The sequence below is a fragment of the Triticum dicoccoides genome, chromosome 2B (assembly GCF_002162155.2).
Source record: "Triticum dicoccoides isolate Atlit2015 ecotype Zavitan chromosome 2B, WEW_v2.0, whole genome shotgun sequence".
Classification (NCBI taxonomy): Eukaryota; Viridiplantae; Streptophyta; class Magnoliopsida; order Poales; family Poaceae; genus Triticum; species Triticum dicoccoides.
The window spans coordinates 38,685,339-38,696,487 of record NC_041383.1 but is presented as its reverse complement, the minus strand read 5'-3'; positions in this window follow the sequence as shown (position 1 = coordinate 38,696,487).

Here is an 11,149-nt window from a genome sequence, read left to right as displayed (position 1 = left end):
ATGTGTGTGTCGTTCTTAATAAGTGTGTGGTATACAAATATATCTTGATAATGAACTTTGCGATTAGATATATGCTAATAGAAAAATATGGAGTACACTAGATTTTTATGAGGAGTGTGCTTCCTAATAATTGGCATGCTGCTTTATTCATTTTTTAGTCATATATGTGGAACATACTAGGGTTGGTTCAATAATAGGTTGATGATTTGCATATGTACTTGGTACTAAAATAATATTACTCCTTGTAGTACAATTTGTAAAGCATTCACCATATAAAGAGACTTGCATTCTAAGTAAAACTGCTTTATAGTGTGAACTTGCTATTACAAATTGGGTCTCCTATTTTGTTTAGATATTCAATGATTTATATTTAGTAGGCTCTTGGAGTGAACCCTTGGATAGGTCAAGCTTATATGCGCAAAAACTATTTTCTGATTTTTTTCCAATTGAATAAAATGCAAACACTCAATGGCCAAGAGAGCATTGTCAGTGATCAAACGGCCCGGGACAAATGCAGTCCGTGAAGGAGAAATGATGTCATCTAGGATCGGCTGCAGCCGCTTCACAAGACACTTGTCCACAATTTTACAGACCACGTTGCATAAACTGGTGGGCGAAAATCTATGAGACGAATGGGGGTTGGTACCTTCGGTATTGGCACTATGACCATCTCATTGACACCATGGGTCGGGGCACTAGCTGTGAAGAACTCCTTGACAACAAGTATGATATCTTTTTTCATGACATCCCAATTCCTTTGAAAAAAGTGTGCCGGGAAACCATCCTTACTTGGTGCCTTCAAGGGACCAATTTGGAACAAGCTATCTGAGATCTCTTTTTCTGTGAAATCTGCACAAAGGCAAGTGTTCATATCCCGAGTCACCTTTGATTCAAATAGATTCAACAAGGGGACTCGCACCAAGTTCTCCTCCTTTGTAAAAATTGTCTGAAAATACGACTTAATCATAGCTTGCATGGCCTCCTGGTCGCTATGGCTTATCCCATGTCCATCGACAAGAACCTTAACTTGGTTCTTTTTCTCTAACTGGAGGACACTGCATATGTTGGGGTAGACAAGTTCTTGTGTCCCTAGCAGGTTAAATACCCTTGTGAATCGCGTAATGGGTGACGTTTCAGTGTCTAGTAATCAATCCGCTTGTTTCCCATAGTTGCACAAAATCGAGCAAAGTTATAAATAATGGGGGTGGGGGGCTCAAGTGGTGTGTTATAGTGTTCATACCCCGACATAAATCTTCAGATTAATCACCAAGAATTGTTTCTCGTTCCAAGGTATTTTGATGCTCGAACTATTATAAAGAGCACTGAGTATGCTTTTAAGACCTCAAATCCAAATGCAGACAGAAGCAGGATCTTGCTTGCCAAGCCGAAGAAATCAATAGAAAAAGCCATTCCAAGGAGGGAACTATAGTCCTGTCTTTGGAGACCAGTTCAAGGGTTACTGAGGGTGCCCTGGACGGTGCAAACTTGTACGGCCTATCATCTATGGGCCGAGCTGATGATCCGCCAATCACTGGAGAAAGGACTACCGAAGTTGTGGCCCTCCGTATAAGATGGATGGAAACTTCCGAAGACTTGGCGTGTACTTCGAGAAAAGATCTAGTAGTCGGCGTGTTTATTCCTAGTTGGCGACCAACCATATGTGTAACCTAGGTACCTCGGTGCATATATAAGCTGGAGGGTTTAGTCTTTAAAGGCATGACAACATGCATCTTAGGGTTTAGAACACAATCATTCGATCTCAAGGTAGATCATCTTGATGTACTCCATTGAATTAATACAATCCAAGTAGAACATAGGGTTTTATCTAATCGAGAGGGTCTGAACCGGGGTAAACATTGTCTCACTTGTCTCCTGTTACCATTGTTCCTAGACTCACAACTCAGGACCCCCTACCCGAGATCCGCTGGTTTTAGTACCGACAATTAGCTCTATGACCATCTCATCACTAGTAGAAAACATGGCTTTGGTTCGGACCTGGCTAGCCCATTAGTCCCGGTTCTTCACGAACCGGGACCCATGGGGGGCATTAGTCCCGGTTCATGAGCCCAGGGGGCCGGCCGGGGCCTCGTGGGCATTGGTCCCGGTTCGTCTGGACCCATTTGTCCCGATTCTAGGCACGAACCGGGACCAATTGTCCTTGCTCCTGGCCCACAACCATTGGTCCCGGTTCGTGGCTTGAACCGAGACAGATTGCCGGGCTTTAGTCCCCATTTCTAGCATGAATTGTGACAAATGAGTTGCCTATATATACCCTATCGCCTCAGCAGAGCACTATTTTTTCTGGCCGGTGAGGGGTGGGCATTTGGGTGCTCTAACTCACCTCCTATGCACATAAGGTGTTCGATGAAATGTCCGAGCAACACTAGTTAATCTTTCTCCTATCGAAACTCGACCTCCGCGCTCCATTTTCCCCGAGATTTGTCTAGGTTTAGCAGTCCGTCACATCCCTTCCCCGTCTTCACCGCCATCGATCGCCCATGCCGATCTCATCGCCGGCACCACCGTGGTGAGCTTCTTGTTCTTGTCTTCTTTCTGAAAGAAAAAAAATTCTTACTTCAGATAGATACTTGTCTAATTCTCTTATTTTTATTATTCCTTGTTATTATATAGTGCGTTGATTTTGGTATCCTCCCCCGTCGGCCCTCGTCCTGTCTATGATTCAGATGTGGTATATATTATCTTTTGATAACTATTTGGTTCATTTATTGTTTATGACAATTATGTCGACCAACGTGACATCGATTTTATTTATCTAGGAGGTTGTTGAACCGGAAATTCCAACCGACCCTATTGTCGAGAGGTTAAATTTACTTGAAGAAGAAAACAATTACTTGAAGGAAAAAATAAGAAAAATTGAGGAGGAGAAGATGATATTGGAGTTGCATGTTGCGGATGTCGTCGATGATCACAAGATCAAGATGGATGCAACGCGGTTGAAGATTAAAAAGATTAGAAAATATGCCATTCATACCGAGGCTTCGTATCATTATGCAGTTGGATAAGTTGTTATCTTGGTTGCGATTATGATCGCATTTGTTGTCGCATTGAAATGTTTTACATAATTTCACTGTATGGTTTAATTAGATGCTCTAGAGAGGTATATGTTGTTCAATGAGAACTATGTATGTACTTTGGTTTTAATGTGATGATGAACTTCTATTAATTTGGTCACTTATCTATTGATGAGATCAGGGTAGAAAATTGATGATGTGGCTTTGAATGGTGCATTTGTAACAGACGAGTTTCCGTATGAAACCCTGATACTTCGAAAGAGATTGTCCGTTTTGTACACGAAGTGCATCCTGTTTTTGCCCTAACCCTCTCTACTTTCTTGCACATGCTATGTGGGTGAAATGATGATACCATGCCAACTTTCAACCTTTTTCAGAGTTCATTTCAATTGCTTTTCTATTTCATGGTCTTATAGCTCAAAATAATCAGTATATGCATGAAAAATAACAAATGAAGTCAGAAAGGGTTGAAAATTGGAGATGTGGCTTTGAATGATGCATTTTGAACACAGAAAAACTATGGAGTTCAAATAAGTTCAAGAAAATGAAATCCCTTTGTAGCAGACGAGTTTCCGTATGAAACCCTGATACTTCGAAACAGATTGTCCGTTTTGTACACGAAGTGCATCCAGTTTTTGTCGTAACCCTCTCTACTTTCTTGCACATGCTTTGTGGGTGAAATGATGATACCATGCCAACTTTCAACCTTTTCAGAGTTCATTTCAAATGCTTTTCAATTTCATGGTCTCATAGCTCAAAATAATCAGTAAATGCATGAAAAATAACAAATGAAGTCAGAAAGGGTTGAAAATTGGTGATGTGGCTTTGAATGGTGCATTTTGAACTCAGGAAAACTATGGAGTTCAAATAAGTTGAAAAAAAATGAAATCCCTTCGTAACAAACGAGTTTCCGTATGAAACCTTGATACTTCAAAACAGATTGTCCGTTTTGTACACGAATTATCATAAAATAAAATAAATAAGTTATTTGAAACAAAATAATATAAACTTTAATAAAGTATATAAGTAGAAACAAAATAAAATAAACTTTAATAACATAAATAAAATTTATGAAACCAAAATTATCAAAGTATTTTCTGTTCAAAACATTATAAGCAACCTCTAGTATTATTGAAAATAAAATTATATAAAACTGATGCAACTAAAATTATCAAAGTATTTTCTGTTCAAAATCATTAAAAGCAAAAAGAATTTTCATAAAGAACTTTTTTCGTTAGAAACTTTAATAGCAAAAAGAATTATCATAAAATAAAATAAATAAGTAATTAGAAACAAAATAAAATAAAAAAATAAGTATTTTGTTGTAAGTAGAAACAAAACAAAATAAATAAAGCAAAAAAGAAAACTGGGGAAAAATAAAAAAAATGCCACCTATAGGGCCACCACAGCTTGAATACGGCTAGAAACCCATCCATGGGCCAGGATTCAAGCCTGTAGAAGGCCCTGTAGGCCCACAGGCATAGCAGTGTTAGATTTGGCCCATAGGACTGTAGTACTGAGGAGTTCAATGGAGATGGTGCGGCAACGCTTATAAACAGGTGCGACCGCTCCTCAGCTAGCGAGGTGGGACTAAACATCCCATCGCACCGCGCTAGTGCAAGGCCTTTGGTCCGAGTAGGTGGCACCAACCGGGACCAAAGGCCTCTGCTTCCCGCCCTTCGGGCTGCTAAAAAGAGACCTTTGGTACCGGTTGGTGAAACCAACCGGGACTAAAGGGGGCATTGGTACCGGTTGGTGGCTTTACTATATAAGCCAACACTTGTGAAAATTTCGTCAGTTCTTCGATCCCTCTGACGATGCCGCCAGGTTGCCCGAGCTCGCCGTGCCTCTGCCGCGCCCCCGACCACGCCGCCGTTGCCCCGCCCCGACCACGCCGTCGTTGCCCTTGCCCCCCGACCATGCCGCGCGCCCTCGCCGTGCCTCTGCCGCGCCCCCGACCTGCCCCGTCAACGCCGTCGCCGCCCTCTGCCCCGTCGACACCATCGCCCCTGCCCCGACTACACCGCCGTCGCCCCTGCCCCGACCACGTCGCCGTCGCTGCCCTCTACACCGACGCGGGCGCACTACAAGAAATATGTCAACTAGTGACCTTCTGTCAGTGACCCTGGAAGAATTGGTCATAGATCTACGACCATTTCAGACCAATTGGTCAAAAGCTGTTCGGGGGGCTCCAAACCCTAAACTATAACGACGATTTTGGTCAGAAAGGTCGTAATTTCCTTACACGAAATGGTCATAAAGCAATTAGCACTGGTCCGCTGCCTTATTTCTAGCTGATCATGACCAATATAGATGGTCATAACCTTGTAAGTTGTGGTGGGTTGCTATGACTAGGCGCCACCTCATCAGTTTTGCCTATGTGTCATGTCCATGTGGCAGTTTTTGCCCTAGGTTGTGAAACAACCTATATTTCTGTCATTCCCAAAATTCTCAAAAAAATCTCATAAATTCTTTGGGTCATATCTTCATCAAATATATAAAAATCCTTCCTTGCTTAGTTCAAAATTAATTCAAAAATATTCATTTTTCTATTTTGTTCAGAAAAACACTTTGTGAAGGAAGTACCACTTTGGCATGTCCAAATGGTATCCATTTTCTACAGTGCTTTCCTATGCCCAAATAACCATCCTCCACCAAATGCCAGCTCAATCCATTCATTATTTCGAGCCCAGCTTCAACATTCGTATTTATGTCCAGTGTGGTACTTTTCAAAGCAAGTACCACCTAGGCTCCTCCATTTGAGCTGAAAATTTGTGAAGATGGTCTTCTTAGTACTCTGATCATCCTTAGCCAAAACTCACGCCCATTAGCCATGTGCATTTCCCATACCGCTAATCAAACACTTGGTTGCTTATTCTGTTTGAGCATCGATCGGTCTCCTCGTGAGAATCTTATGTTGTGATTTTCTTCCTAGCACCTACCTGGGGAGTGCCCAACCCACTAGACATGCCTAGGCAGCGCAGAACACATGGCAACGCCACGGTCACGCGGTGACCACACGGCGGGCATGCAAGTTTACGCGCTCTAGAGTTAGGGCCCTCGGCCACCATCCAAACCTCGACGTATCGTCACTAAACCATGTATTTATGATTAAATAGGTACTTACGTTTCTAGAAATGATTTTTGGAAAAAATAAAGAGCAAACTATGAGGCAGCTGCAGTGCAAATTTGACCCGCTTCCTACTAAATCGGCAGGAATTTGTCTTTTTCACCAAAGGTGGGTCAAAACTTTTGACACCCAACCATTTTGTTAATTGTGCATTAAATATGGCCTAGTATTTTAGAAAATTGATTTGGTCCAATTTTGCAACTAATATATGGTAGGTCCTTCACAAAAAAAAACTCATTTCAAGCACTCGGAAAATGGAAAACGAATTTTCCGTGCAAAGAAAATGAAAACTCCCTTAGGCAACATTGTGTGGAATTCCAAGATGCACCCTTGTGCACAATATGAGATCATTTGAACAAACTATACCATGAATGTGGCCATAAGATTGATCATTTGGCTTGAAAGCCATGAATCTTCACGCATGATAGCTCGTTTTTGAGAACATTTTTTTAAAATAATTGCCGTATTACAAGTTTATTATTTTTCCTGGAAACTTGGTCACATATAATGACACAATGCGAAGGTTTTCCAATTTTTTGAATTTTCTTTGAATTTTCTATGCCCGTTTAAAAATGCGGTCAAAACGACGGGCTTGACAGTTCCTAGCTAGTGGTTGAATCTTTGAAAACTTTTGATGTTTCTCTGATTAAATAGATACTTATGTACCTATAAATGATTTTTGGAAAAAATAAAGAGCAAACTATGAGGCAACTGCATTTCAAATTTGACCCACTTCCTACTAAATCAGCGAGAATTTGTCTTTTTCGCCAGAGGTGGATCAAAACTTTTGACACCCAACCATTTTGTCAATTGTGCTATAAATGTGGCCTAGTATTTTAAAATTTTAATTTGCTACAATTTTGCAACAAATATATGGTAGGTCCTTCACAAAAAAAACTCATTTCGGGCACTCGGAAAATGGAAAATGAATTTTCCGTGCAAAGAAAATGAAAACTCCCTTAGGCAACATTATTTGGAATTCCAAGATGCACCCTTGTGCACAATATGAGATCATTTGAACAAACTATGCCATGAATGTGGCCATAAGATTGATCATTTGGCTTGAAACCCCTGAATCTTCACGCATGATAGCTCATTTCTGAGAACACTTCTTTTAAAATAATTGCCATATTACAAGTTTATTATTTTTCCTGGAAACTTGGTCACATATAATGACACAATGCAAAGGTTTTCCAATTTTTTAATTTTGTTTGAATTTTTTAGGCCCGTTTGAAAATGCGGTCAAAACGGCGGGCTTGACCGTTCCTAGCTAGTGGTTCAATCTTGGAATTTTTTTGTTGTTTATCTGATTAAATAGATACTTATGTACCTAGAATTGATTTTTGGGAAAAATAAAGATCAAACTATAAGGCAGCTGCAGTTCAAATTTGACACGCTTCCTACTAAATCGGCGAGAATTTTTTCTTTTTCACAAGAGGTGGATCAAAACTTTTGACACCCAGCCATTTTGTCAATTGTGCATTAAATATGGCCTAGTATTTTAGAAAATTGATTTGGTCAGATTTTGCAACAAATATATGGTAGGTCCTTCACAAAAATACTCATTTCGGGCACTCGGAAAATGGAAAATGTTTTTTTTTTGTTGCAAAAAACTCATTTCCGACGACACCTTTTAAAAGATATTTATCTTATTCCATGTTGTTATTTTTTATGAAAACCTGTTCAACTTTTGGTGACACAATGAGAAGGTTTTCCATTTGTTTTAGAATATCTCAGATCATAAAGTAGCTTAAATGATTTTAACACATTATTTTAAGTCAACTACGAACAATTTAGATGCTCATAAAATCGTACTGCATTCTGATTGGTCCGTGGACATATCACGCGGATCATGCATCCAACACCGTCGGATGCTCGGGGATCCAAAGGTTGTCCTCGTCGCATCCACACCAACCCCGAAACCCTAGCTATGTCCTCCGGGTCAATTTCCATCCACCCCCCGCCTCCTTTCTTTCCCTTCCTCACCCGCGCAAACCCTAGATCCTCTCGATCCCGTCCCCTTCCTCCCCGCCAGCTCCATCGATCCTTCCCTCGATCTCGTCGGAGCGGGCGGAGATCGGGCCGTGGCGATTCCCTACCCCACCCAGCCACAACGCCATGCCCAAATCAAGACTCCGCCTCCTCTGTTCCAATCCCCACGCACGCACTCACCACCATTCCAATCCCGCACCCGCACCCGCTCACCGAAGCCCTAGCGGCCGCCGCCCCCGCACCTTGGCCGACCCTCAGTCCGTCAACGATGAGGAGCCCTCAGCCCATCGCCTGCCTTTACCGACAAATCACGCGACCGCGTGCCCACCAAATCCCAAATCTCATCGTCTCCGCCCTCTCCCCCTCCACTCCACCAAGATTGCACCAACCACCTCGATGGCCGCCGCCGCACAACCGCACGCCGTGGCGCTCCTGGCCGCCCTCGCCCTGCTCTCGCTCGCACCCCCGATGATGGCCGAGATCCAGTCGATGGCGTTCCGGGCCGACCCGCGCACTATGATCCCGTGCGGTGCGGGAGAGCGGCACGGCGGCAGAGAAATCTCGGCGACCAGACGATGACGCAGGTAAGCTTCGCCCCGCTAGCATCTTCCCCCACTAGCCTGTGCTCCCTCCCGCCACCCCCACCCCATCCCGTCCCCTTTCCCTCTCCTCCGTGTCACCCCTCTCCTCTGAACCCCCTAGAACAGCAACGGCAAAAATCCTAACCCTTTCCCTCCCATTATCGCAGGTTGACTCCAGTCCGGCGTGGTGAATCAACAGCGACGGTCAGATCAAGGCAAGGTAACAGAAATATGTACCATCCATCTGTTGTGATTTTCTTTTGACTACTAGATCCGCCCCTGCTCCGGGCGCACGCACACAACCTGTTTAACTACTAGATTCGTCTCAGCATAAGTCATGTTTCACCAAACTATGTCAAATATGAGTACCTGTATATGTGTTAAAATTCCCGCAGATTCAAATGTAAAGTGTAGTCTCTGCTTGCTGAAGTATCCTTTGAGGTGTAATGCTTCCACTAGAGATTAGCTACGCCAGCATCTCCGTACAGCAACTAGTATTATGGAATGTGGTAGCCATGGAGGTGATTGCTCATTGCTGTACTTCACTAGCTTCTACTTACTGAAAGACTACATTAAAACTGTTAACTGGTTCAAGATTAAACTGAACCACTGCAGCTACCTTGGTTAGTTAATCTGGTTGAAATATGAACTCAAATCCTTGGTTAGTCTGGGAGATGTATCTGTTAAAGGTTGATCTTGCTATATATACGCTTCATTACTTGCTATATATACGGTTTTGTTGTATGCTTGCAAATCTGTTTGATTTGGTTGCAGTTTGTTCTTGTCGAATATGTGTTCGGTGGTTAGCAATATGTTTGTTGGTGCTATATTTTAATTTTGATGGTAGAATGTGTGCGTTGTACATGGTCAAGAGCATTAGTAAAAGGAGGAAAAGGATGATTAGATCATCTCCACCCGAAATAAAGCATTGTGGGTTTTGTGGCAGTAATGAGAACCTTAATCGTCTTTTGTCCGTTAGTCCACTCGCTAGAGCAGGGGGTCCTCTTTGCACTCAGGATTCATTACTGGGCGACGACACCGAATGGCCATGTAGTAATAAGGATCAGCAGCAAGCATCACTCTGCTAGCATTTTTATTTTGATACTAGGGCTATGTTAGGTTTGAATCCCAATTTTTTTGTGGTAGCACAACAACTGTTGTGTCGTTCCTTATGTTAGCCGTGTTATGCTTCTGAGCTGGCCGTACAGACACCGATGGTGCATAGCTAGCTGGCTATAGCTTCATCATGCGGGCCTTTTTAGGACATTGTGCTGTTGGTTCTCATTTCACCTCATTTATTGGTATATGCCTGCAGAATTGTTTCCATACCAAGGGCCATGTTATTGTTTGAATTTCAGTTTTGTTCTGGTAATACAAAAAGTGCTCTATTTGTTCTCATTTTACCTCATTTTATTGGTATATATACCTGCAGGCGGAGTGGCGGGTGGGGGAGCGAAATCAGGCGATGGCAAGCAAGTCAAGGCCGTCACGACGGCCGGCGGCGCAACACGCGACTATGGCGGATCTGGTTCTGGAGATCCCATCCGCGCGCGTCCAGGCAGGTTCCGACTGTGGTCGCCCTCGTACGTCAGTCGGCGGCATCGGAGCCGTGTCAGAGCCAATTACAGGGCATGTCGCCGAGACTGACCAAGACTCCGCGGCTGCAAGTGCTGGGCATGTCGCCAAGAAGACCAACAAGCAGTACTAGCTCTGTAAGTTTGGCTTGATGCAAATCTTGTCAATTACTATGGCTTTTAGTTACTGGCGGTCAAGTTAATGCAAGTCCTAGTGGTGATGTAGAGGGGGATCTAAGTATGGTTGTGTATCCTTAAAATTTCAAGTATGAGGGAGATCTAAGCATGCATATATACCCATTAGTTTGTGTTCTTGATATCTACCTGTAGTGTCATGAGGAATAAATCTCCTCACTTCATATGTTGCACTATGGAATTCAGCAGACACTTTTTATCAACACTAAGTTAAGATAAATAGGTGTTGCTTAACATACCTAAGAGTGTAGCATGTTGTGAAGTGATGCTGCAACTTGAGAGTAGACAATTATAACGTATTAGTAAAATCAGTATGCATCCCTGACTTGTATGTCTTTTTTTCAAGGTCTATACAAATGCCATCTTTGTCTGGCAACATTTTTTTATCTTGTTATTTTAGTCCATGAGTGTTGTGTTGGAGCATCACTAACTTGTATGTTTTTTTAAAGGTCTATACAAGTTCCATCTTTGACTGGCAACATCTACTCCTGTGTCATGTCATGTATCTATTTGACCTTACTTGTTTTAAGTGAATGATGTATTACTCCCTTCGTAAACAAATATAAGAGCGTGAAGATCACTAAAGTAGTGATCTAAACGCTCTTATATTTCTTTATAGAGGGAGTACTTGCAAGTGTCAATGTA